At 36.5% G+C, this 26,272-nt stretch overlaps 1 protein-coding gene across 4 annotated transcripts in view; it reads left to right on the forward strand.

Annotated features, from left to right (window-relative positions):
* The window catches only part of LOC117435640 (eyes absent homolog 1), a 103,330-nt gene that overhangs the window by 20,230 nt on the left and 56,828 nt on the right, over positions 1 to 26,272 (forward strand). The window contains exon 1 of one of the 4 annotated variants that reach the window (XM_034058967.3): positions 23,088 to 23,162. The exons of the other annotated variants lie outside the window; for them this stretch is intronic. The gene's annotated coding sequence lies outside the window, so the exon portion shown is untranslated. Of the gene's footprint in view, positions 1 to 23,087; positions 23,163 to 26,272 lie in introns of those variants that run through there. 4 annotated transcript variants of the gene reach the window in all.

The raw sequence follows: 26,272 nt of genomic DNA on the forward strand, positions 1-26,272 counted from the left end.
AACATAAGAAAGGTTACAAATGAGAGGTGGCCATTCGGCCCATCTTGCTCGTTTGGTTGTTAGTAGCTTATTGATCCCAGAATCTCATCAAGCAGCTTTTTGAACGATCCCAGGGTGTCAGCTTCAACAAGATTATTGGAAAGTTGGTTCCAGACTCCCACAATTCTCTGTGTAAAAAAAGTGCCTCCTATTTTCTGTTCTGAATGCCCCTTTATCTAATCTCCATTTGTGACCCCTTGTCCTTGTTTCTTTTTTCAGGTCAAAAAAGTCCCCTGGGTCGACATTGTCAATACCGTTTAGAATTTGGAATACTTGAATCAGATCGCCATGTAGTCTTCTTTGTTCAAGACTGAATAGATTCAGTTCTTTTAGCCTGTCTGCATATGAAATGGCTTTTAAACCAGGAATAGAGGTCTTACTAATGCATTGTAAAGTTTTAATATTACTTCCCTTGATTTAAATTCAACACTTTTCGCTATATAGCCAAGCATTTGTTGGCCTTTTTTATAGCTTCCCCACATTGTGTAGATGAAGACATTTCTGAGTTAACATAAACTCCTAGATTCCTTCTTCAATTTCAGTATCTCCCATATGGTATTTATAATGGACATTTTTATTGCCTGCATGCAGTACCTTACACTTTTCTATATTAAATGTCATTTGTCATGTGTCTGCCCAGTTCTGAATGCTGTCTAGATCATTTTGAATGACCTTTGCTGCTGCAACAGTGTTTGCCACTCCTCCTATTTTTGTGTAGTCTGCAAATTTAGCAAGTTTGCTTACTATACTAGAATCTAAGTAATTAATTTAGATTAGGAAGAGCAGAGGACCTAATACTGATCCCTGTGGTACTCCACTGGTTACCTCACTCCATTTTGAGGTTTCTTCTCTAATCAGTTCTGTTTTCTACATGTTAACCACTCCCTAATCCATGTGCATGCATTTCCTTGAATCCCTACTGCGTTCAGTTTGAGAATTAAGCTTTTATGCAGGACTTTGTCAAAAGCTTTCTTTTCAAAGGAACGTCTTTCATCTCCACGCTTCACAAGAGAAAATGGTTGAACACTGATTCTGTGACTTAACAGAAATTGAATTACAAGACATACTACAAAGGAAAGATGCTCGAAACACTAAAATGGTGATTAATTAAAACATCACTGTCACTGTTTTCTGACTTTCTGAAGTTCAAACAAATTTGGGTTATAAACTGGAATATGCAGCAGTCAGCAAACAAGACAGAGAGCTTTACACCAAAAACTTCGATAACTATGCATTATGAACTTCAGAAACACTTTCTGTTATTTATTTGTTATTTATTTATTTACTTGTGCTCTATCAGCTATATTTAAACAAAATATATAAAGTTGTATTTACTATCCAACCTTGCGTTACTTATTTTCTTGACTGTGTGGTCCAGTGGTTAAAGAAAAGGGCTTGTAACCAGGAGGTCCCCGGTTCAAATCCCGGCTCACTCACTGACTCATTGTGTGACCCTGAGGAAGTCACTTAATCTTCTTGGGCTCCGTCTTTCGGGTGAGACGTTGTTGTAAGTGACTCTGCAGCTGATGCATAGTTCATACACCCTAGTCTCTGTAAGTCACCTTGGATAAAGGCATCTGCTAAATAAATAAATAATAATTATAATATTATATAAAATATGTACTGCAACAATAGTCTTCCCTCAGGTTAATAATATTCCACTATAGCCCTCCTACACATCCAGTCCATATTTACTATATATATATATATATATATATATATATATATATATATATATATATATATATATATATATGGACTGGATGTGTAGGAGGGCTATAGTGGAATATTATTCCAGTCCATATTTACTATATATATATATATATATATATATATATATATATATATATATATATATATATATATATATATAATATATACTGTATATAAGCGCAATGAGACCTGACACAGAGGGCATTACCAGACATTATGGACCATTTGGGTAATGGGGCCCAGAATGAAGTCAAGGGTGTTATTACAACCAAAAAAAGGTGTATTCATTGCATTTATTATGTTTGTCATATTTTTAACAACTATGGGTACAGTTTAGATACTCTTAATATATACGTTTCTGTCTGAGTTCCAATTTGGCCTTGCACGCCTATTGATACCGTACATATATATATATATATATATATATATATATATATATATTTTTTTTTTTTAATTGTGAGGAATGTGTGTGGTATGTGCATGCTACGTCACATAAGTCATGACACTGGAGAGAGAATGTGGAGTTCCTCAACTGTAAGGAAACCTGGCCAATTTGGATTTTCTAAACTATGAGGAAACCTAGCCATTAACCAGAAATGTTTAACAAAAAAAAAAATCCCCCCAAAAACACCATAGTAAATAATATTACACAGTAGGTTTACTTGCTTTTTCCTACAGTGAAACTTACTACAGATAGCATTGGAGACCAAGTGAGGGTTTTAAAGAAAGTAAGTTAGATATGTATATTATTATTATTTTTAATATATATATATATATATATATATATATATATATATATATATATATATATATATATATATATATAGTTTACATACCCCAATGGAAATGTATAATTTTTAGACATTTCTCATAAACAAATAATTATAGGAAAAATATTTTGTCGCAAATGTTTTGCTTTTGTGGATGAGGAAAAAAAGTTACAAGAAATAGATATCTACAGTTTATTTATTTCAGCAATTCATACCCTGACAAGGAAAATGAAATGAATAGCTAGTTGTGGCACCTTTAGCAATAATAACCTATTTTACACAATTAGGTTGTCAATGAGCTTTTGGCATGATTCTTTAGTGATTTTTGACCATTTTTCAATGCAGAATTGTTCCAGTTCTTTCAAATTTCGAGGACTTCTCTTGTGCACAGCCTTATTCAACTCATACCAAAGACTGTCAATCAGATTTAGATAAGGACTTTGACTAGGCCATTCAAGAACCTTGATTTTATTCTTCTGAAGTCGATTTTCATGTGTGCTTTGGATCGTTGTCGTGTTGTATCGTTGGAACGTTCAGTTGCGCATTAAACCAAGTTTTGTACCAGAGGGTTTAAGGTGATTGTCCAGTACCTTTTGGTATGCTATGGAATACATTTTACCATGTATTGGAACTAAATTCCCTGTGCCATTGAAGGAAAGACAGTCTTATAGAAGGATATTACCACCTCCATGCTTGACAGTAGGTATGGTGTTCTTTTCTTAGTACGCCTCACCAGACTTTCTCCAAACGTAACAATTATCAGCGTGACCAAACAGCTCGATTTTTGTTTAATCACTTCACAAAACCTTTGACCAGAACTCATATCCATCATTCAAATGCCTTTTTGCAAACTTTGGGCCGGACCAAATCAAAGTTAACACTTAGTGAACGAGGACGCGAAAGCATTCGCGGTAACAAAACACAAGAACAAATCCAAGCGAAATCTCGCAGAACTAAAACAAGCCCTTTTCGCCCTTCAAAAAGGAACTATCACTTGTTGACTACATGTGGGTTGAGAAGGGGGAGTGGTTTGCTATCGCCCGACCAAATCTACTCAATTCCAGCTATATTATTATTATTATTATTAATTTCTTAGCAGACGCCCTTATCCAGGGCGACTTACAATTGTTACAAGATATCACATTATTTTTACATACAATTACATTATTTTTTACACATAATTTTTTTACATACAATTACCCATTTATACAGCTGGGTTTTTTTTTTTTTTTTTTACTGGAGCAATCTAGGTAAAGTACCTTGCTCAAGGGTACAGCAGCAGTGTCCCCAACCAGGGATTGAACCCACGACCCTCTGGTCAAGAGTCCAGAGCCCTAACCACTACTCCACACTGCTGCTATAAATCACATTGCAAGAATTTCGCAGGACCAGATTTTATAGTCAACTCCGAACTTGTCGAAAGCTATCGCGTATTAAGAAAATAGTAAAAAAATAACACTAAACATCCTGATATTTGAAAAAAAAAACACTACATGCCTCAAGACGCTCCATTGACTTCATATAGCGCACACTTGCACACAACACTGAATAATTTAAAATTAATAATTTACAGTATCAAATATTAGTATATGTATTATTATCATAATATATGTTGTTTGTTGCACCCTTAAACAAAACACGCACACATTTGTAGTCTACTTTTTTTGTTGTTGTTTTTTTTGCCACAGTTCGAGTTAAATGTTTAATAAACTGTGGCAGTGTGCCCGCCCCTGTGTCTGTTATATGTTACGTGTGCTGTGTTAATGTTGGTGTATAGGCATTGGTACACGGGATATAAACGGGTCTGTGTTTCACGTGTGTTTAAAAATGTAGATTTGTATTTAGGCACAAGGATGGCACAAATCACTTCACGTGCTGGTTAAAATGTAATGTGTGGTCACGGGAGTACACATAATTAATTCACGTGCAGATGTACCGAGACTCCAATTGAATGATTGATTAGCAATTGAGTCTCGGTACAGATGTATAAAAAGCGCACCTTTTCACGCACTTGGGGGTTAGGTGTACAGCGAGGAGGTACTGGAGAGAGAGGTTATTTAAAAATAAGCAATTGCTATCGTGCAGCACAATACTTGTTAGTATTTAGTCTTGTGTCTTGTTTTGTTTATCTGTTTAGTTTGGCATCAGTGCCGTGTCCTGTTTTTGTGTCTGTTTCAACCTTTTTATTTTCTGTCTGTCATTAAACTGTGCAGCAGCGCAATCACCATACCACTCCGTCCAGTCTGTGTTATTTCCCTGCATCTGACGTCACCACTCTAGGCTGCCTGTCACATAAACCAATACATATTATTTATTTAATATGTACAAACAATAAACTCTTTTCTACTCACGGAGAGGTTTGCTTGAAGCAGTGTCTCATTCAGAGATGGTAAAGCTTTTTTAGCTATATTTTCTTTTATTTATTATCATTGTAGTAAGCTACAACTACGGATGGTACACTTTAAGTCCATGGACATATTCACACGTCATCTGTGACATCACCTACCTCTGTTCAAATGATTCATTTCTTAAAGTCACAGTGCTCCATTAAATTGAACTTCAATCAAACTCAAGGCTAACAAATGTAAACAAACTAGAATACTAATAAAGAACGTATGAATGTTTCAACCACTTTAAAGATATTAACTTTTAGTTTTAAATATTTGGTTACTCTCGTAAAGTACTTTAACATGTTGGCCTACACAGAAACATTACATGAAGCCCAAATTCTCAACATGTAAGAACAAGCCCACCGTTCCAGTACAAGGGAGCATATTTTGGCTATACCGTGTCAGCATGCCAAGCGGTACCCTCGAAACGTATAAATCTGTGTAGATAACAAAATTATGTAATACTTATAAAGGTCATCTCAGAAGCATCAAGATGACGTTTTTAAATTTGCTTTGGGTTTTCGACAGAAGAAATAATAATAATAATAATAATAATAATAATAATAATAATAATAATAATAATAATAATAATAATAATGAAATACAACTATCTCTCTGCCCATTTAAAAAAAAATTAAAAATCTGCAATCAACTTTTTTGTAATATAATAGGGCAGCAGTGTGGAGTAGTGGTTAGGGCTCTGGACTCCTGACCGGAGGGTCATGGGTTCAATCCCTTGTGGGGGACACTGCTGCTGTACCTTTGAACAAGGTACTTTACCTAGATTGCTCCAGTAAAAACCCAACTGTATAAATGGGTAATTGGATGTAAAAATAATGTGTAAAAAATAATGTAATTGTATGTAAAAATAATATGATATCTTGTAACAATTGTAAGTCACCCTGGATAAGGGCATCTGCTAAGAAATAAATAATAATAATAATGTACCGGTACTGATCCTGGTGACAGTGTTACGTTGGCTTTTTGATTTTCTATTTACCCCAAGTTTTTTTTTTTTTTTAAATGTTCGTTCTCTTGCAGTTACTACAGCCGTGTACACAACAGGGCTCTGGGCAGCACCGTGCCAGTCGAGTATGAGGATGCTGGCATTGCATGGTGCTGACACAAACCAGGGCACGGTATGGATTTTTACAAAAATCATGAAAACAATGTGGCACACTTTCATAACAGTGACAGAACAATGCAGCATGATGCTGCAGACTTCTTGGAAATTAGGTCTGTATTTTTCAATATTTTACACAATAAAAGTAAAGCAGATAATTGTTATTATTATTAAACGTGTTTTTATTATTATTACTACTAGTAGTAGTTGTATGTAATAACACTCATTCACTGATATTCAAACGAAACAGTAGTACAACACAGACTTTTATTTTTATTTTTTTCTACCCTGGCTGTCTTGTCTTTTCGCATGTTACCGCCTTGCTTCCGCCCCTTCAGAATGTCACAAATATCGGCTGGGGATTGGTCAACAGCTGTTTTCATGTTGCTTTCGGCAGTCCCTCCTACTCCTGCAAAACTTCTCTCCGCCCATTTCGCGGATTGGAAATGGCTAGTTTTGGTTTTGTGATAAAGAAAATGTGATATGGAAACTAGTGATATTATCGCATAAACACTCTTTCGCAAGAGCGATTGGGGTGATCGATGTTTTCCTAAGAGTGGCTTTTTCCTTGGCCTGCGACCATTGAGACCTTCACCATGCAATACTCGACCTATGGTTGAAATTGAAACCCCAGTCCCGCTTGCAGCCAATTCACTTTGAATATCTTTGGCAGTCAATCTTGGATTGTTATTAACCTTCCTCACAATTCTTCTACTTGTTTTTGGTGAAAGAACCTTCTTTCTTCCAGACCGATGGAGTGTCGTGACAGTACCATGAGCCTTGTACTTAATTGATTAAAAGAAAATGCTAAGATTAAAACCCAGTATATATATATTTTTTTTTTCTTAGACTTCACTGTGCTGAGAGGGATAATCAGCGCCTTTGAAATTTTCATGTACCCGTCTCCTGCTCTGTGCCTCTCTACCACTTTATCCCTGACTTGTTTCGAAAGCTCCTTGGTCTTCATGGTTGCTTTGTTGGATCACTATGTGAGTTGCAGCTTGAAAGTCTTTATATACCTGAGGGAAATTATCTACAAGTTAAACCACTTTGAGTACACACAGACTGAAACCATTTCACTAATTTTGTGACCTTTCAAACAAATCATTTGCACCTGAGCTGATTTACGGCTGCAGTAGCAAAGGGGTTGAATACTTATGCAACTGAGACTAATCTGTTTTTCTCTGTAAATCTTACTTATTTATATTCTATATGCATTTTAACTTTATCAATGGGGAGTAGTTTGTGCAGATTCTACATGTAAAGTCTAATTTGAAAGCATTGTGGAGTACGCTCAGATGCCAACAAAATGTGAAAACTTTGCAGGGGGGTGAATACTTCTGCAAACCATTGTATATATATAATATATTTCAGTCAGGTTCTGGCTTGGTATTGTTTCTGCAATGGGGGCAGGGGTATGGTAATTAAAATGTATTGCTGAATTAATGTGCTTACTGTGCAGTGTCAAGAAAGGAGAGCCCCCCCCCCCCCCCCCAAACCTATTGCAGCTAGTTTACTCTGTCGGAAGTTCATTTCCCAAGGAGGCTCATTGTCAATCTGGAACCCCTCAAAAACAGATTTCTGCACTGTAGAGCAAGGATTTTTAGTTCCGCATGGTAAGGCCATTAACTTACGGCACGTGCAGTAAATTTGGTTTGCTGACATTACAAACCTCCAACTTCTAAATCATGCAGTATATATGCATTTTAACGGAATTTTATATATATATATATATATATATATATATATATATATATATATATGTCTTCTTAAATTTACTTCTGGACAAAAGTACAAAAGTGAATTTGTTATGCATTCAGACAATGTGAATGCTACACAAAATACATATTTAATGTATGATTATGGTCTTCTTCTTCTTCTTCTTCTTCTTCTTCTTCTTCTTCTTCTTCTTCTTCTTCTTCTTCTTCTTCTTATTATTATTATTATTATTATTATTATTATTATTATTATTGAGTCAGTAAAGTTGTTCAGTTAATTGTCCAACTAAATCTTGGCGGGGTTAAAACTTCATTTCTTTTAAAATTAGGTTATAAACTACATATAATTACTATTTGAGTAAAAAAAAAAAAAGTTTTACATGCAACATATCTGACAAATAGAGGGCCAGTATATGTATAGGGACTGTTTTTAGTTTTCTTCTAAATACTCAAAAACCAAAAAACAACATATTGCACAGAGGTTTCAATAATTCACAGCCCTGGTGTTATCATGATTTGCTATTGGTAGAAATCCCTAGTGACAGATTTTGATAACCTATGACTCAACCTGCCATTAGACTTCCGACAGCTCCACAAAACAGTCCACAGACATCACTTCTGGTGAATCGTTGCTGTGTTTGGCAAACATGTTTCATATATCTAGCGCAGCATTTTCCCCCATGCAACGGGAAGGATTAAGTGTGTAGTACCTATATCATGTTTATTATTGACTGTATCAATCCAAAAGTGCATATGCGCTTAGTCTCATTTTTTCTTATGAGCCCTTCATTTAAAAGTATAATATCAAATGCAGTGCAACATCATGATCAGGTGTGTACAAACAAAGCATATAGCTCAGAATTACAGTTTCTTTTTTTTCTGATGAAAACGTATGTTACCATGTGTATTTTTTTTTTACAAACTGTGTCTGCCTTTGTCAGTGAATGTTTTTTCAGCCAACAGTGCATTTGTTTTGGAAGAACTATCTTTAAATGATAATGGTAATATTGTATCTTTGAGAGACCTGCTTTAATTAAGGCATTGTAGTGCTTGCATTGGTGTTAAATAATGTATTTTGGCAACACATTACATTGTAATTACATAGTAATTATATGGTAAATACACACCCACATGTGTAAATTATTTAAAAAGGACACTAACAACAGGCAACATTTTTTATTTTGTAATTAAAAACATTTTTTCATTGGAACTACACAACCATATGTGCAAGCAATGTGTTATTACAGTTACCTGTAGTTAGATACACTTAATGTAAAGTTTTACCTGTTATTTTAATACCAACTAAAGACCAAGTAAACAGGGTGGCACCTTACAATTTAGTTTAAATACCTTTCAGTTATTCGGGTCAGTATTCCAAAGCCTGAAAAACATTCTGAGTTTATAATTCTTTTTTTTTTTTTTTTTTTATTTCACAGCCTAAAATTCCATTTATAGTCATAGAAATATAATTTTGTTAAATTAAGTACTCACTGCTTTACTGAAAAGACTTCTTGCCAAGAAAAATAAATCTGGTGACTAAGATTAAGTACTTGACAATAGTGGTAGCACAGCTATAGTGGCTTATGACAATGTACTGAGCAAGTGCAATTAGAACTCCACAGTTATTTACAGTATAATTTGCAGGTGTTAGGATAAAATCAGCAGGGGATTAACTTGGTTATAAATTAAATGGTTACTACCACCACAAAAATGTCCTGCAGCAATACAAGATAGAAATGTTCTTGATTCTTGTTAAAACTTGACTTACTGGCTCATGGTATCGCCTCTGTTGGTTGTGTCTCAGTGGTTGTAGGCCTCAGTATTTTGACTTTTCTTAGCTGCAGTTGGTTTGCAGTGTAAACTTTGTTGTGGCAATGTTACTAATGCAAAGACAAGAGCATGAAAATGGATGCAGTGACATCATGGCACAGTTCCCAGTAGCACCCATCAGTGAGTGCTCAAAAAATAATAAAAGAGAGGTTCCCAGAAATGAACTTGCTGAACCTCCATCAAGCATAACTGTGCACTGTTCTGGTCACTTTAGCGTGCATGCTACCTGCATCAACTGTAATTTGGAGTTTATAATACCTCATAATCTCATAATTTTAGGTTCCTGTTAAAATAAAATATAAAAGTGTATTTTGTCCTGATTTAATGATGCACTGTTGTCGTTCACTAAGCAAAAAAACATTTTGATACTGACTGGACTGATCAACGGTACAGATATTTTTTACATTTCCAAATTACTTAAAGTGTATCTTGCAGGGTTTTTTTAACTAAAATGGATACAGCTGTGTTTATTAAGAATATTATTATTATCATTATCATTATTATTTAAAAAAAAAAAAAAACATTTTATAGGCCATGTAACAGGGCGAGGTGCCCTGTACATAGTTTTGTTTATTTATTTTTAGAACGGGGTTTTCCCCCTCCGCCCCCGTGTTATTTTGTATAGTGTTATTGTTTTGTTTTTAAAACATGTTCTGGCAGAGGCGAGATTGGTGCTCGTCCTCTGCCAGGAATAATTAAACTCGTGCAGAAGGTGGCCATCTCCCGAATTAATTAAGTGATTAATTTTGTTGCTAATCGGGAGATGGTCACCTGAATATAAAAGGCCTGCAGCTCTCCATGCTCCGGGTGGGAGTTCAGAGGAGGAACGAGAGCGGAGTGAAAACGAAACAAAATGAAACTTAAAACTCCAGGAACAGTGAAGGCATTTGCTCAGCCTGACCTGGGTTTTGTTATTTATTTTGTGTTCGTGATTTTGTTTTGTTTAACCCTTTTATTTTGCTCTGTGAGCAAGTGTTTTTGTTTAAATATTTATTTTATTTTTGTGATTTAAAAATAAAAAGACGCGCCGCGTCACTTACTTTACTCTGCAGTACTGGTTTGTCTTCCTTCCTGCTTCTGCCTGACGTCAGACCACCAGTCACCCTGTCACAGGCCACTAAAATATGATTAATGTGCATCACGAACCACGCTACCTTTTTGTACATTTTGATGTTTCAAAAGAGAAACAGTTCTCGGCCTGTATGTCTGGCCTACAGGTTTGTGAGATAAAAAAAAATAATAATAGTAATAATAATATGGTGAGTACATGCGTGTGCGGGAGTTGCATGAAGTCCAACCTGTCAGGGCATCGGGTGCAAGCCTTTCAAGGGAAAAAGAGTGCCATATTTCACTCCTGGGTGCGTTTCTTACAAGTAATCCAGTCACCAAAACAATTCTGTCTTTTTTGGCTCGCACTTTCTCGACAGTGATTATCTGGAGGGCGACTTACTTGAATATAGCATGGGATTGAGAAGCAAGCAACAAGTCAGGTTGAAGTCACATGCAGTACCTTCAGTGCAAGTCAATTTTTTTTTTTTTTAAATAACTATATCATTGAGATTTTATAGGAAACCACCATGAACACACACACACACACACACACGCACACACACACACACAGGTGTATAGTGCGTATTTAGTACAGTATACATAGTTGTGACAGGCTGACCGGGGTAAGGAGACTCAGAGTCAGGATGTGCAGGGAAAATAAAAGACTTTTAATTAAACAAAATACACAAAACAAAAGGCACGATGGCCAACCAAAAAGACAAACACAAAAACAGGCTTTAAACCTGAACTATACAAAAAGAACCTCTCACTCTCTCACTCTCTCACTCTCACTCTCACTCTCACTCTCACTCTCACTCTCACTCTCTCACAGTCACAAACACTCACCAACTAACATACCCAACCACTCCCTTTTATACAGGTGCCTGGGCTAATTGGGCAATTCGCACCTCATTAGCCCAGGCACATTCCACACATTCCTCACTCACTGAACCACACCCCAAACTCACTCATATCCACTCTAAACAATAGAAAAAACACAAAACCACCACAAAATAGGCTGCACCCCAAATCTCAGTCTACACACTTTACATGTAGAATATGATGTGTAGGAGTTCTGGTTTCTCATTAGGTTTAATGTCTCTGGCATGTCTGATAAAGCACAATCTGTGCAAGTCGAAGCCACATTTTCCCAAGTTAACTGGTACTTTGCGAATGTTTGGGCAATCGCTGTGCAGACGGAAATAGTATCTACAGAAGGTACGAATATGACATCAGCACAAAACAAGTGCCAGGTTTATTCGCCTTGAAATCATAAAAATAAAAAAAAATTGACAGAACTTGGTGGTGCAAGGCATCGGAAGATGCGTCAAAAATCACACTGGACATTTCCATCAATGCGTTCCATGTAAGTTTACCAACTAAAGCATCACCATTTTCTGTCAAATATTTACAATTAAGATTGTTAGCGTTAGGCAGTGTTGACAGTACTGTCGCAGCAAAGCACAGCGCTCTGACAAACTCATTAACACAGTCATTCTGCGCTCTTTTTATTAAAGCATGTGTAAAAGCCGCATAAATGGCTTGCATGTCTCTCGGTTCACTTTATTGTTTTAGTTTAATGTGCCGCTTATTTTTCAATATGTTCTTTTATTGTCAGCGCAAACATGTATATCAATGCAGCAGTATTTGCAGTGCTATGCATCCTCTGCCTCATCTGACCCTGTGGCGGAGTGTCCCGCCCCTTTGTTTGTTATTTATTTATATTATGATTTATGTTTATATTAAGGCAAAGCGCTGCTTATTTGTTATTGTTTTGTTTTTTAAAAACCTTGTGAGGATGCCTGACTGATCAGCTGGTGATTATTATTATTATTATTATTATTTGTTTATTTAGCAGACGCCTTTATCCAAGGCGATTTACAGAGACTAGGGTGTGTGAACTATGCATCAGCTGCAGAGTCACTCACAACTACATCTCACCCGAAAGACGGAGCACAAGGAGGTTAAGTGACTTGCTCACACAATGAGTCAGTGGCTGAGGTGGGCTTTGAACCGGGGACCTCCTGGTTACAAGCCCTTTTCTTTAACCACTGGACCACACAGCCTAGTGATTTATTTAACTAGCTCACAGTCACGCATCCTTATTAAACTTGTGCAGACGGTGACCATCTCCCGAGTTAATTCATTGATTAATCGTTGCTAATCGGGAGATGGTCACTGTATATAAACCTGCAGCTCTCTACGCTCACGGAGAGTGTCAGAGGCGAGACGGGTTTTTGAGAGAAAGAGAAGATTAAAAGCTAAACTGCTAAACCTTATTTGTTTATTTGTTTGGCCGGCGTGCTTTTTGGTTTTGTTGTTTGTTTAAATATTTTGTTTATTTATTATTTAATAAAAGCACTGAGCACTGTAGCGGTCAGTTTCACCCACCCATTCATTGTTTTTGTGTTGCTTCTTCCTGGCCTGTGATGTCATCATTGTAACAGCTCAGCCACAGACCCACTTCTGCTATTTTTGTTTTTTGTATACTGATTTACGTTTTCTCCCCATTCCTCATCCACTAAAAATATTATATTTTCATGTATTTCAATTTAGTTTTTGATCAAGCTAGTAGTCATTATGCTCAGCAATTGCCACAATAATCAGAGTTTGATTGGCCAACATAATCATAAGAACATAAGAACATAAGAAAGTTTACCATCGAGAGGAGGCCATTCGGCCCATCTTGCTCGTTTGGTTGTTAGTAGCTTATCCCAGAATCTCATCAAGCAGCTTCTTGAAGGATCCCAGGGTGTCAGCTTCAACAACATTACTGGGGAGTTGGTTCCAGACCCTCACAATAATATCTGCATAGCATTTAAATTCTATTTCAATCCCCTGGTTATACAGAAAACATGTAAATAACGGAATCACATTATAACTAGATTCACATGGAAAGGAACAAAGGCAATTCAATTAGAGTTCATATTTATTTGGTGCCATGATTTTAGTATTATTGGTAAAGTAATAAGTTATGATCAATACATATTTTTAGACAGATATCAAAGGCTAATTTTAAGCTTGTGCTTAATCTTAAGATTTTCATCTCTGTATTACATTTTATGCAGATTCTAATTTAACGGTGGTCATTTTTATTTATTTATTTATTTATTTATTTATTTATTTTTTATGTGGCAGAAGCCTTTATCCAAGGTGACTTACAGGTGTTACGGGGCTGTAAAGGGTTACAATGCAAGCTTAATTTTTAAATACAGTGTAGTTTACAGTAAGTGCAAAAATACTACTAAGATACAATATGAACTAGGATGCAACACGTTATGTCTATCTAAAGAATTGATAAAGTAATGCCTAGTATCTATTCTTATTTTAGTGCAGGAGTCCTATTTTAATAAGCCTCAGTGGTCAGACTAGTCACAGATAAGTTAAATGCCCTAAAGGTCTCTGATACTGTAGGTGTCTGTTACAGGCTCAACCTCCCCCGGGCGGCTGTCATCATGTTTTTTGTGCTCCTTATTCACAAATGAGAGGAAAAAGGGCAACAGTTCATAAGTTTGCTTTCTGGAAACCTGCTGTTACTACTTAAAGCTAATGACGTTTTCAGGAACAGGTGGTTCAAGTGACATAAATTTGGCTCAACGGTAGACCCTTAGACATTTGAATTTATTGCCCTGCCAGGCACTTTCTTAGTTTGTCAATATATGTGAATTTCTGCTAAAGCAACTGTTTTTGCAATTTAAGTGCATAAAAAAAACTTTTTGAATTCCTGAATGTTACACACACAACTTTCAAAATGTGTTATATTATAGCCCCCTTCCCACCCCAACACACACACACACACACACACACACACATATTTTAAACTTGAAAATGCTTGGCTAAGAAAGCTATTTATTCACTTACACTGTTAACTACTGGCACATATGCTTTGGACTGGAATGCCATACAGAATGCAGATATGCATATATTTAGTTCTCGTCAACAGACAGCAAAAGGCACCACTGGGTCTAGTTCTATATAAGAAAAGTTATTTTAATCACAGTATGTTCTTTCAATTAAGGTAAGCTGCAACTCAGCTCCTTTAAAAATGGTAATTGAAAATTAAGCCCATTTTATTTCTGTAGTGATATCAAACATAAATAACAACACATGTATTTTTGTTAGTGTTTTATTTTATTTATTTATCTGATTCTATGAGATCTTCCCATGCAGGCAAGGAACATGCTGTCTTCACCCCTGATTCAATAATGTGCTAATGGGCAGTGCCCAAGTCTTGAGGTTTTAAATTTCAAGATACCTGTTGCTAGCAAATAATAAATGTTACCATTGATAATTATCTGTATAACTCAAATTTCTGAATCTCACTGAATCTCAACTATCACCCTCCCAATCCCCCTTCTGTACCCCTGTAATTGTATTTTATCTTTTTAGTCAGGTTCTTATGAGAGCACAAATCCAACACCATGATTACATCCAAGGTACTTTTACACTACACTTTTATATGCCTGGATTATGACTGCTTCAGTGTGATATCAGCATCCTTGTGTTCTGTTAATGCAGCTGGAAAAAACATAAGCTGGTATGAATTCTGCTCTGGCTGCTTCAGAGTGGGTTTAAAGCCTTATGCCCAGCTTGCTGCTAGAGTAAACAAGGAATAAGTAGGATTCATTGCATCTGAGAAGATGGAACTGTGCTTGCACTACTTTTCCAGACCAAAAACCAAAACCAAATAAATACATAAATATGAACAAATGGTTTATTAGATACAGCCCAAAGACCTATATCTTTATATTCACTGTAAATGCATGCAAGAGTGTTTACAGGTCACACGCTGCAGGCATTGTCTTTAAAGATCAGTAGGCATCTTCTGAGCGAGTGGATAAAACTAGTACTTAAAATGGTCATCAGTTTTCACACTGAGTCCCTTTTACAAAAGGAAGCATGAAAGAAGAGGACTACACCATTGCAATCAAAGTCAAAGGGGAAAAGGCAGGTTGAGTTGAGGGAATAAAGTGTTCATAAGTTATCTGGAAATGCACGGCAGCAGCTGTGTCGGACTGCCCTTTAATGCCTTGGCAGCAATGTTTTTATCAGATGGTTATAGTGGAGAGCCATGTGAATAGCAAAAGCCAATCAGGACACAGCTTTAAATATAAGTGCAGTGTACTTACTGTATGATACACTACTGTACTACTGTACGCATGTGCAATTAAAAAAAAAAAAAAAAACCCTGCACTTTACCTTTATATTTCACAACGCTTTACACCTAACTACTGAAGAAACTGCGGACAGCTTCTGTGGAATTTCATAGAGAGCACAAAGAGAGAGTAGTTAAAATAAAGACATTAAAAACAAGACTGAAATACTAGACCACGTAGGCAAACAATCACAAAGGCAAAAACACACAGCATTATTAGGAGGCTGAGTGGTCCAGTGGTTAAAGAAAAGGACTTGTAACCAGGAGGTCCCCGGTTCAAATCCCACCTTAGCCACTGACTCATTGTGTGACCCTGAGCAAGTCACTTAACCTCCCTGGGCTTCGTCTTTCCGGGTGAGACGTTGTTGTAAGTGACTCTGCAGCTGATGCATAGTTCACACACCCTAGTCTCTGTAAGTCGCCTTGGATAAAGGCGTCTGCTAAATAAATAAACAAATATATTATTAGTAAGTTCGTTATATTCATTTAGATAATTTTAAATACAACTTCGTACCTAATGACAAGAGAGACAGTTCTCAGCTGCAGTGATAACTGACTAGTTAAATCGACAGGATGAACCAGACTACGAAAGAAAGTGAATAGGAAATAGATGACCTTCTTTTTAACTTTTACCCAAACCTATGAACCAAAGAAAATACAGTAAAGCTTCCCGAATAGCCATATGGGCTCCAATTAACCGTCACCTTCAGAACTGATAAGTATGTATTCTGAAAAATCAATATTAAAGTGAATCAAATTAAGGGCCAACCTAATTGCTCACTATATAATTTAGTATAAAAAACACAGAATGCTTGCCAGCACAATACTTGACTTTGTTTTGGTGATTATAGTCTTTACACTGTTATGAAACTGTGTAGTGCAGTCAGTTATTATATACCAGATTCTGGATCATCCCCCATGGGTAAAACAGGCAGGATGTCTCTGTTCTCCATCTGACCGTCAGTGACTGATGGGGCAGGACTAAGGCACCTTGGGGCATCTATCACCTCGTGCCTCAAGTCTGTTCCCTCCAACTCTAAGGTATTTGGTCTGCTAAAGCAAGGTACTGACAACAGTCCTCCTCTGACATCTTCAGACCTGTGAGATTCCAATGCAGGTGTCGGTCCTCCTCTCTCAGGATCTTCCAGGGTTTTTGGTCGAACATCCCTAACTCTTTTGAGAACGTGTCCAAGCTCAAGTAATTGGGGTTCTATGTGGAGTCAAAGTGGCTTGGTTGTCAGGTTTACGGAACAGGTGACCAATAGGCAGAAGATGGTTTCTGTGAAGTGTCTTCACAGGACCTGTCCCTCTCTCTGGTCTCAGTCAATATACTGGTAAGTTGGGTAACCTTGCCACCACAGTGCATGGTTCATGGGTTCCATCAGTCAAGCAGTTTATGCTTACCAGGCACTCCTATATTTCACAGTAGCATCCTATCACCTGGGGCCAAGTTCTGTTACTGGTCATGCTGGTCATATCGCCTCTTGTTCTCAAAGTGATCTTTGCGGGCAGAGTTGGTGGCTAGCTGGTAGGCCTGCTGTAACTCTTGTTGCAGTTGGGCAACTGTGACAGAGAAAGAATGAATCTTGTTTATAAATCTCCCTACCAACCTGTGAGGGTGCTGTGTAAAGGGAAAAGATTGCCCCGGACTGGATGGTCTGACAATTCATTCCAGGGAAAGGTGGAAGTCGGCCATCTAGAAAGGGGGCAGAGCTACGGTACACCAAGTCACTCACTAACCAAGGGGGTGTGACTGACGGTACAAAAGGGGACGTGGCTAAGCAATCTGTTCCTTTGTTATGGTTGCGAGCGAACCAAAATGAGAACCAAAAACGTACCGTGAGTGTTTAGTGTTTTGTTTGTTTGTCATGTCTAATTATACTTGTTTGTTCTTGTTAGATGGCTAACATGATCCGGAGCTGTCGCGTAAAGCCAGCACCAAACCCGGACAACACTTCATCACTGTGCATGAATAAATTGTATTTCACCACTTGCACGTTAGCACTTGCTGTGAACTTGTGGTTGTGTGTGTGTCTTTGTGTGTGTTATACTGTGTTTATTATTTCGGGACTGTAACCAGTTGTTTGAACAGTGCAATACACATTGCTGTGTATGCCTGGGATTATTCTTTGTGGTCGCCAGTTAGGGATTACAAAATAAACATCTGTTTGGATCGTGAACTTTGTTGTCTGTCTTCTGTTTTGTAATCATCACCTCAACATCTGCACACTGCAAATCACTTTGCAATGATTGTTCTCAGGAATTCCATCATGCTGAAATGTGACCGTCCTCACCACAGCGGTCAACAGAAGTAGGATTCTGTATCTTTGGTAGAACATCTCGTAGCTCCAGGCTTACATCCGGGTGGAACAGGCTTCCTTTAATAACACCAATTACAACGCTGCTACTTTTTCCTGTCACTCGTTCAACTGGATCCTTATTTCTGCTGTCTCAGTGGCTTTCTCAACAGCTGTAAGCAGTGGTGGTCTTCACTTTTGTTGTGCGATCTTGGGAGCGTCACTCTGAGGTGTGCCACTGGCCATTATGCTGACAAGCCCCTCTTGGAGTGCCTTAATCTGCTGTCATAACTCCTTTACAGGTACATTGAGGGCTTGACGAGCCGCTTCCTGCTCTTCTTCCTCTCGTATCTCATTTAGAAGTGGGAGAAAGGTGGGGGGATTGTCCCTTCTTTCTCTCAATCTCAAATGTAGAATCATCACCTCTGTGCTGGGAGCACCGCATATGAGCTGATCCAGCCAGACACAATCAACTCTGCGTGTATCTGTGACACACACACGTCCTGAGTCAACAAATTAATTTTGTACGGTTCTGTGTCCCGGTTAGAAATCCAAGTGTTACAGCACTTACAGCACTCCAGTCCTGGTGTGTCTTTTTTCAGAGTTCAGGTCCACAAGCAGTGAAACGCTGGTGAATAAAGGGCTTTCGGCAGCCTGTCTATCCCTTCCTTAGATGGGGCGAAAGCTTCAATTCGGAGGAACTTAGAGCTTGGCGGTCACTCTGAGCGCTACCCGAAAGCTGAAGATACAATTGTAGTGCAGTTTTTTTCTTTCTTGGTATTTCAAACAAGGCACGCAACAAACACACTTGCTGACTACACTGAGCTGTCTTTTGCGTTCTTGTTCAGTGAAACACACGTCTACAGGTGAGTTACAATTGCTTTGGCTAATAACCGTATCGGTTATATTGACAGAAAACAATACGCTTTCTAACAAAGGAAATATCTTTGGGATATGACACGTGTAGCTATCACCTGCATACCATCCGCCATTAGCTTCTCTCTCCTTCCTCTCTTTTTCCCCGCCTCCCCCAGCCTATATCACTTTTCTGATTCGTTGGCAAACTAAATGGGCTAATAGGCTCTAAAGTGGCAGTTTAACTTTACTGTAAATAGTGTGTAGAAAACCCCTGTTAAAACCCACAGGCTACATGTGTTTGTTTTGTTTTACAGAACAATAAAATACTCCAAGGAAAATATGATATTTAAAACCCCCAGATGTTCCAAGGTTCTTGAGCTAAGCATAACAGTTGGTTTATGAAATGTAATGCAGAAAAAAAGGATGTATGCTTAAGATACAGATGTCTGTGAACACAGAAAAAAGCAAACAATGCTTGAGGCACCTATATATTCAGAGCCCCAGAATACGCAGGGGTTTAACCTTAGCAACAAATCTATATGGACAAGTGAATTACCTGCATTAACAGAATAGAAAAGAGTTGTTGCTTGCAGCTAGGCAACTGGCATTGTATTGTTTGTGAAAAACAATACAAAAGCACATTGCAAACATCACTTGTGCTGTTTAATACATGTGTAATCCTGAAAAAGCTGTCATTTAGCTTGTTTGTCTTTTCCTAAACAAAGAAAGCTTTCAGTGGTTTCCCTGGCACTGGGTGGTAAGTCTGTTGGCTAAATTTACTAATACCTTTGCTGAAAAAAAGATAAATAAAAATAGAAAGGTCAGAAATATATCAGTGAGGCAGGTTGATTAACTTGTGATGTATTTTTGTATTTGAAGAACTGCAGCTTTAGGAAAATAACATGAGAAACGCCTACGGAGATCAGGGTCAGAGACAGTACATAGACCTTGCACTGTGCTCCAGTGGAGTCTCTTTGACCAGTGTTTGGAATTATTGCATCTCAGGTTTTTAAAAAAAGTAATATACTCTCTGGGAAGTTCATATGATGTAAAATGTGATGTTAAATTCTTGAAGATTTGAAGACTTTATTGGTTTTATTTTTTCCAGCTAATGTGCAATGCTTCATTGTAAATTGATAAAAAAAAAATAAAAAAAAAGATTTAAAAAAAAGTTGCAATAAGTAACCATTTATTGCGATAGAAATCAACGTTCATCATGATAAAATATTGACACGGTTGCTAAATTGCTAAAAAAAAAAAAAAAAAAAAAGGAATTTGTTTATCTGAGACTGTGTAAAGTCACGGATCTGGTTATAAGAGGGACGTGTTTTGTCTTTACATAATCTGGTGGGTATCTGCCGCTATTTCACCTACAAAAAGGTAAGTATGATTGATGTAATGTACCTAGGGACATTTTTTCAGCCCCTTAAATTAAAATCTCAAAAATGCTTGTAGAGAGCATATGTATGGTTCCTCGTCAGGTCTTTCATCTGATTTGAAGGGCAGTGGAATAAAAAGAACAATTTCATAACCATGTCATAGTTAGTAGAGCATGTGTTTGAAATTCCATTTTTGCACAGAAACCCCCAAAAGATTAAGTAAGAAAAGACTAACTATAGAAGCTTTGTTTGATTTCTTGGGAATTACTTAGGAACCGGAATTTCCATATATTTTCATACACTAAATAGTACTTTTACTACAAAGCAGTCATCATATGTACACAGACATTTTTATTTCCATATGTCTTGGAAAGGTATTTTTTAGTAACCTCTTTTTCCAATATAAATCTGAATCTGGCAATACCTACTGAAATATTGCTGCAGTGCAGCTGGCTGTGGAAATCCAATGATGCAGTTTTATGGCACAAACACATGCACGACTGCATTTTGTAATGTTCATAGGGTGATATTGACATGGAATAAACCAAAGCATAAACCAATGAAGAACAAATTACATTTGGCTGGGATAAAGACTTAAGAAGATAAAGGCGACCAAATGGAAAGGCCCTGTAAGGGTCTTTATAACTTAAATTACAATGGTGTGGGGCATGTGTGTGTAGGTACCCCAGGTGTTCTTTTGAAGGTTCGTCCTTGCAGCAATACATGATAATGCTAAAAGTTCCATCTTTGAAAACAAGAACTTTTAATGGATGCTGAAGTGTGTTTTTCTTAGTTATAACCCCTTCTAGTTAATGATGACTTTACCTTCAAGGCAGACATTTTTCAAATGACAGTAATTTGCATATGATTTATCTAGAGAACAAGAGGGTGAACTAATTGTATTTAAAGATTTTCCTTTGCTTTAAGAGTCATTAGCAGTTCTACCTAATCACATTTTTACAATTTCATCAGGCCATTTTCGAAATTCTCTCTGAACTCATCAGGAGGATGCATTTATTCCTAAGTGTCCTATATTACATTACCGCACAATAAACGAGTCAGAGACTGCTACAGATGTTTATGTGAAATTCAGTTAACACTTTTATTGGGACACAATCAATTTTTATTCATTTTAAAACCAGAATGCTTTATTTTATTGTGTGCCATCTCTGCTTATTACAAAGCTAAACACATGATTCTGCTCTTTCCACTAAATGGTAATGTTTAGGTAAGATTGGTATATTTTAAATGGATGGGCATGCCCACAAGCATATTATCTTACAGAGCTGAAGTGAAGATCCAACTGTTTATTATAAAAATGTCTTAAGGATTTTTCAGGTGGTTAGGCACCATTTGTCTTAAATTTTACCTTCTGATGATCCAACATTATTGATGGTATTAGTATTTATGTTTTAGCTGTTGTAAATTATTGACTGCTGAGGACCTTTCAGCAAATAAGTGTGTCCGTTTTGTGTTCTGTTTTTTTTCTCAACATTTACATTATAGTTGGTCGCATACCTCAATCACCTTTAATGACATTTCAAAAATTAAACAAATCTAAAGAAACTATTTCAAGTTGATGGTATAAATATAGGTTTGTCGTAGTTAGAAACACTTGAAGACGAGTTTTGTAATTTATAGATGAACAGTAAAGCAGAGTTATAAGTGGGCTTTGGCACTTCTACATGTAAACAAGCCTCGGCTTTCAGCGTTAGCCCATTCGCTTCTACTAGTGACACTATTTCCTCATACCACATGTTCGCGGTCCTATAACCCTATAGATATTATTTTTCATTAATACTGTTCAATCCTTTTCAGAGACTCATGGTTTTGCTGTTTTAAATCATGACTTCATGAACCATGAATGGGTTTAACACCCTCATTTCACATATAAAGATTAGTCTGTAGACAAACAGATGAGTACTTCACACCTGGTTTGTTTTCCGTCAACACCAGCATTTTCTAGCAATTGAATCTCAAGACTTTCAATGGGGCAGCATTTTTGTCCTGTAGAATCACTTTGGTCCAGTCATATTAAACAACATACAGTTTTAGTGGGTTCACCTTAAATTAACCTTATTTCTTGTTGTGTAATATTAACAGGAGTTTTTTTTCTTTTTTCAGAAGAAAACAGTGATACTGGAGTAAAAGGCTTCATGAATTTTAACCTAATGTGCCACACTGTACAAGAATACTAGTCAAGGAGATCTACTCTGGTTACAACTGTGGCTGGGTGCTACTGACCACAAATGTAATTGCATCATATAAAGTAATTTAAGCAATTAGAAAATACTAGTTCAGACTAGTATTTGAGACTTGTGAAATAACTAATATTATCTTACCACATTCACCAGTCTGAAGTTATTATTGTACTTAAGGAAATGTGACCATATATTTTATTCTTACTCTCCCTTAAGACGCTGTAATTGTAAAGAAAGTTTGATTTGATTGTCTTTAAAATGCCTGCACTTATTTTATGTGTTACATGGGACTAGCATGAGAAACAAGTGTGTTTTTATTTGCAAATGTGTTTGTTTTAGTTTTATTTATTCAAATCAAGTAATTTGTAGGCTTCAGACAGACTTGCTGTGGGAAGTAACCACACACTGCCACCAAAGGTGCTAATATTTAAAGCTCTCAACAGAGTTCATTGCTTTTGGCCTCCCTGCAGGAACAAGTGAGGGCCTCCTTGTTTCATTTCTTACAATTTATTAGCATTCAGGTTCATTGAAGCCCAGATGAATGACTGCTGGACATTTAAGTGGAAGATAAACACCCTTAGGAAGCAGGAAAAGTTAAACTGCAGCGAGTCAGCCGGGGGAGAGGGACTCAGGAAAAAGGTACAGTTTGGTTCTTTCTTAGGATTCACAAGGTCTTCAGATTGGCACTTTGATGTTTAGGGGGCCCATGCTTGACTTGTTATAATATTAGAAAAGGCAAGCTATTGTTGAGTAAAAAAGAAATAAAATGAGCAGTCAGGACTTTTTAATGAATAGTTGAATGCACTCAGAATGAAATCCAGATGTTCTTTGTTAACTTTACCAAGAAGAACCCCCCCCCCACACCCCCCAAGTCTAGTCGAGGTAACTGGTCCATCTGCTAAAGCTGATATTGTTAAACTTTTCCTAAGAAACCATTGAATCTCCCTACACAATACATTATATACTGTAGAGCATGTGATTTCACATCTATATATATCTACCTATATATCTATGTCTGTCTAGATAGATATTATTTATTTATTTTTCAAATAAAAAACTATATTTGCATTGCTGTAATAATCATAACATGTAATCACAGTGAGATCCATTTAATTTACAGAGGGACTACTTGTATTTGCAACCTTTTTTGTACTTTCTGTACTCAAATACTTTATTTTTTTTAGGTCATTCCTCAGATATTATTTCATTCTAGATTTTGGATGTTGTTTATAAACTGGGTATGATTGAGTACAATAGGTTTCGTTAAGATAGCAACATATGGCATAACTGATCACCTGTTATAGAGATAACTGTGCACATCAGTCCAGTGGAATACTTGCCCTCTAAGTGCTTCTGGAGACTAGAAGCACAAAGAGCTGCTTGCTAAGAAAGGTTGCTAATGGGTCCCACATGTCTGCGTTATCAGTTTTTTTTTTGGTATCAAATATACATGCTATTACCCATTATAATTTTCACTTAGATGCAGACTTGACCTAACTGTGTGTTAGCCAGTAAAGGGTTGACCTCTTCGAATGTGTTAATAAGGCAACGTAGGCTTCCTGATGTACAGTAATGGAATTTCATTTTTTTTTTTTTTTTTGCATTAATATGAAATATGCATTGTGACACATTGACTCTAGGTACAATAATAGAATTGCAGGTAATTTTGTTATTTTTTTTTTTTACATTTTGCAGTTTGATAGAAAGCGCTTTGTAAGCAGTGATGAGATGACAAGTTCTCATTGATCTGTCCTTTCATCTGACTCACAGGAATCCATTAAATAATGTATGGACCCCTGTGCATTACCATTCTTCACAATCCTCAGACCATTAGCTGAAGGCAGTAGCACTAGCTTTCAGACCTCAGAAACCCTTTGGCTTCCATTTAATTAAATTATCCCATAATGAAATCTCCTATAATGAGATTAATTTTAATTATTTATTAGTAGTTGATTTGTGCTGGGGAGCAAATCAATTATGTATAGCCTGGCTAAACATTTACAATCCGTCACCTTTTCCTTTTGGAAAAGGTGCAGTTTATTAAGTGCTCTGAGGCTACTAGTAATAGGTTAGGAGAAATAAATATACACCTGGAGGTCATAGCAATGGAAAGGACATTGAGGACATTTCTTCATATTTGCATCCTTTTATGACAACACTAGTCCATAGTTGTACTTGTGTTGTATATGCACTGAGGAAGAGTTTGCACTCTATTTTAAAGCACTGCTAGCAAAACAAGGGTTACAAATATCCATAAGATTTCTACCAGGGTTTTACAGATGTAGTGTAATTAAGTTCTGGTTTAGTAAATGTACTTTTACATAGGAAATAATTGGTACCATATTTGAAAAGAAACTTGGTATCAACATATCACCAGACTCTGTGCCAGAGTGTTGTACTAAAGTAAATTGCATACTGTCACACTAATGTGAACCCTTTATTAGTTAGCTGAAGTATATATATATATATATATATATATATATATATATATATATATATATATATATATATACTATAAAGAATAATGTTGTCACACAGTCTATTCCAAGCAAATGTAATTTATTTAAGGTCTTAAATTCTGTTTACTTATAAATCTTTAATAATGCATTTTCCCTTTTCTAAATCTGCTTTTGCATACATGTATAAGGAATGTATCGGTGGTGTCACGACATGAATGTCAATTGCGCTCCATGCAGTTTTCTTTTAATAGAATGAATTATTCAACTGGAGTTCTGGGTTGTTCAATGTAGAATTTTAGCAAGCTTTTCATTTCACAAGTTGCATAGTCATCATATGATGGGTTGTTTTTCAAATTTACAAACACTGTGTACATAGAAAAAGCAAGAGCACCTGTCTGGATGCTATGCCCATATTTATTAAAGTTATGACTAATCTTTATCCCTTGTTAAAACACAAGAACAAACACTGTTTGTACTGTGTTTGTACTGTGATTCTTGAAATGTATTTGTTTATGACTGTAAGTTGCCCTGGATAAGGGCGTCTGCTAAGAAATAAATAATAATAATAATAATAATAATAATAATAATAATAATAATAATAATAATAATAATAATAAAAAGACATGACCAGTCAAACTAATAGTTTATTTTGATAATTTTATTGGTATTTAACACATTTACACTTTTGTTTAAAGGCAAGGAATAACTGCTTTTTTCTGTAACTTTGCAACCGTAAAGGCACTATTGAAATGATACTACCCTGCAAAGGTTACACACTTTTTTTTAGGAACGTCTAGTGGACTTTAATCTTGTTTCTAACAAGTGGGTAATTTACTTTACTATTTTGAGGATCTATTCTTTTGAATTGTCTTGATGTTTAATGAAAAGTTGACAAATGCCAGTTATTCATTCATTCATTCATTCATTCATTCATTCATAAGCATCTGTACTGTACTGTTCATTTAACTACACTGGTGTAGCGGTGTGCCAAGAGTGTGTGACTGTTGACAGAAGGATAAGGCTTGGGATTATAAAATTCCAAATATAATTTCTGGATGCAGACCATGACGTGATAGTTTATGACACGAGATACAGCGCTGTTAGACAATTATTTTTCAATTTACTTTCACAGATTATTTCAGAAGATGTGCATTTTCAGAAGCTACAGTTAGCCAAGGTCCAAGTAGGGTTGAGTGAACTAAAGGTCGGCATGTTTAAGTAATGGCTGTCCTGTATGGTATTGTTTTTAAGTGCCAATCTGAAGATTTTGTTCTGTGCATGGTTTCAGTT

This window comes from Acipenser ruthenus, chromosome 3 (assembly GCF_902713425.1).
Source record: "Acipenser ruthenus chromosome 3, fAciRut3.2 maternal haplotype, whole genome shotgun sequence".
Classification (NCBI taxonomy): Eukaryota; Metazoa; Chordata; class Actinopteri; order Acipenseriformes; family Acipenseridae; genus Acipenser; species Acipenser ruthenus.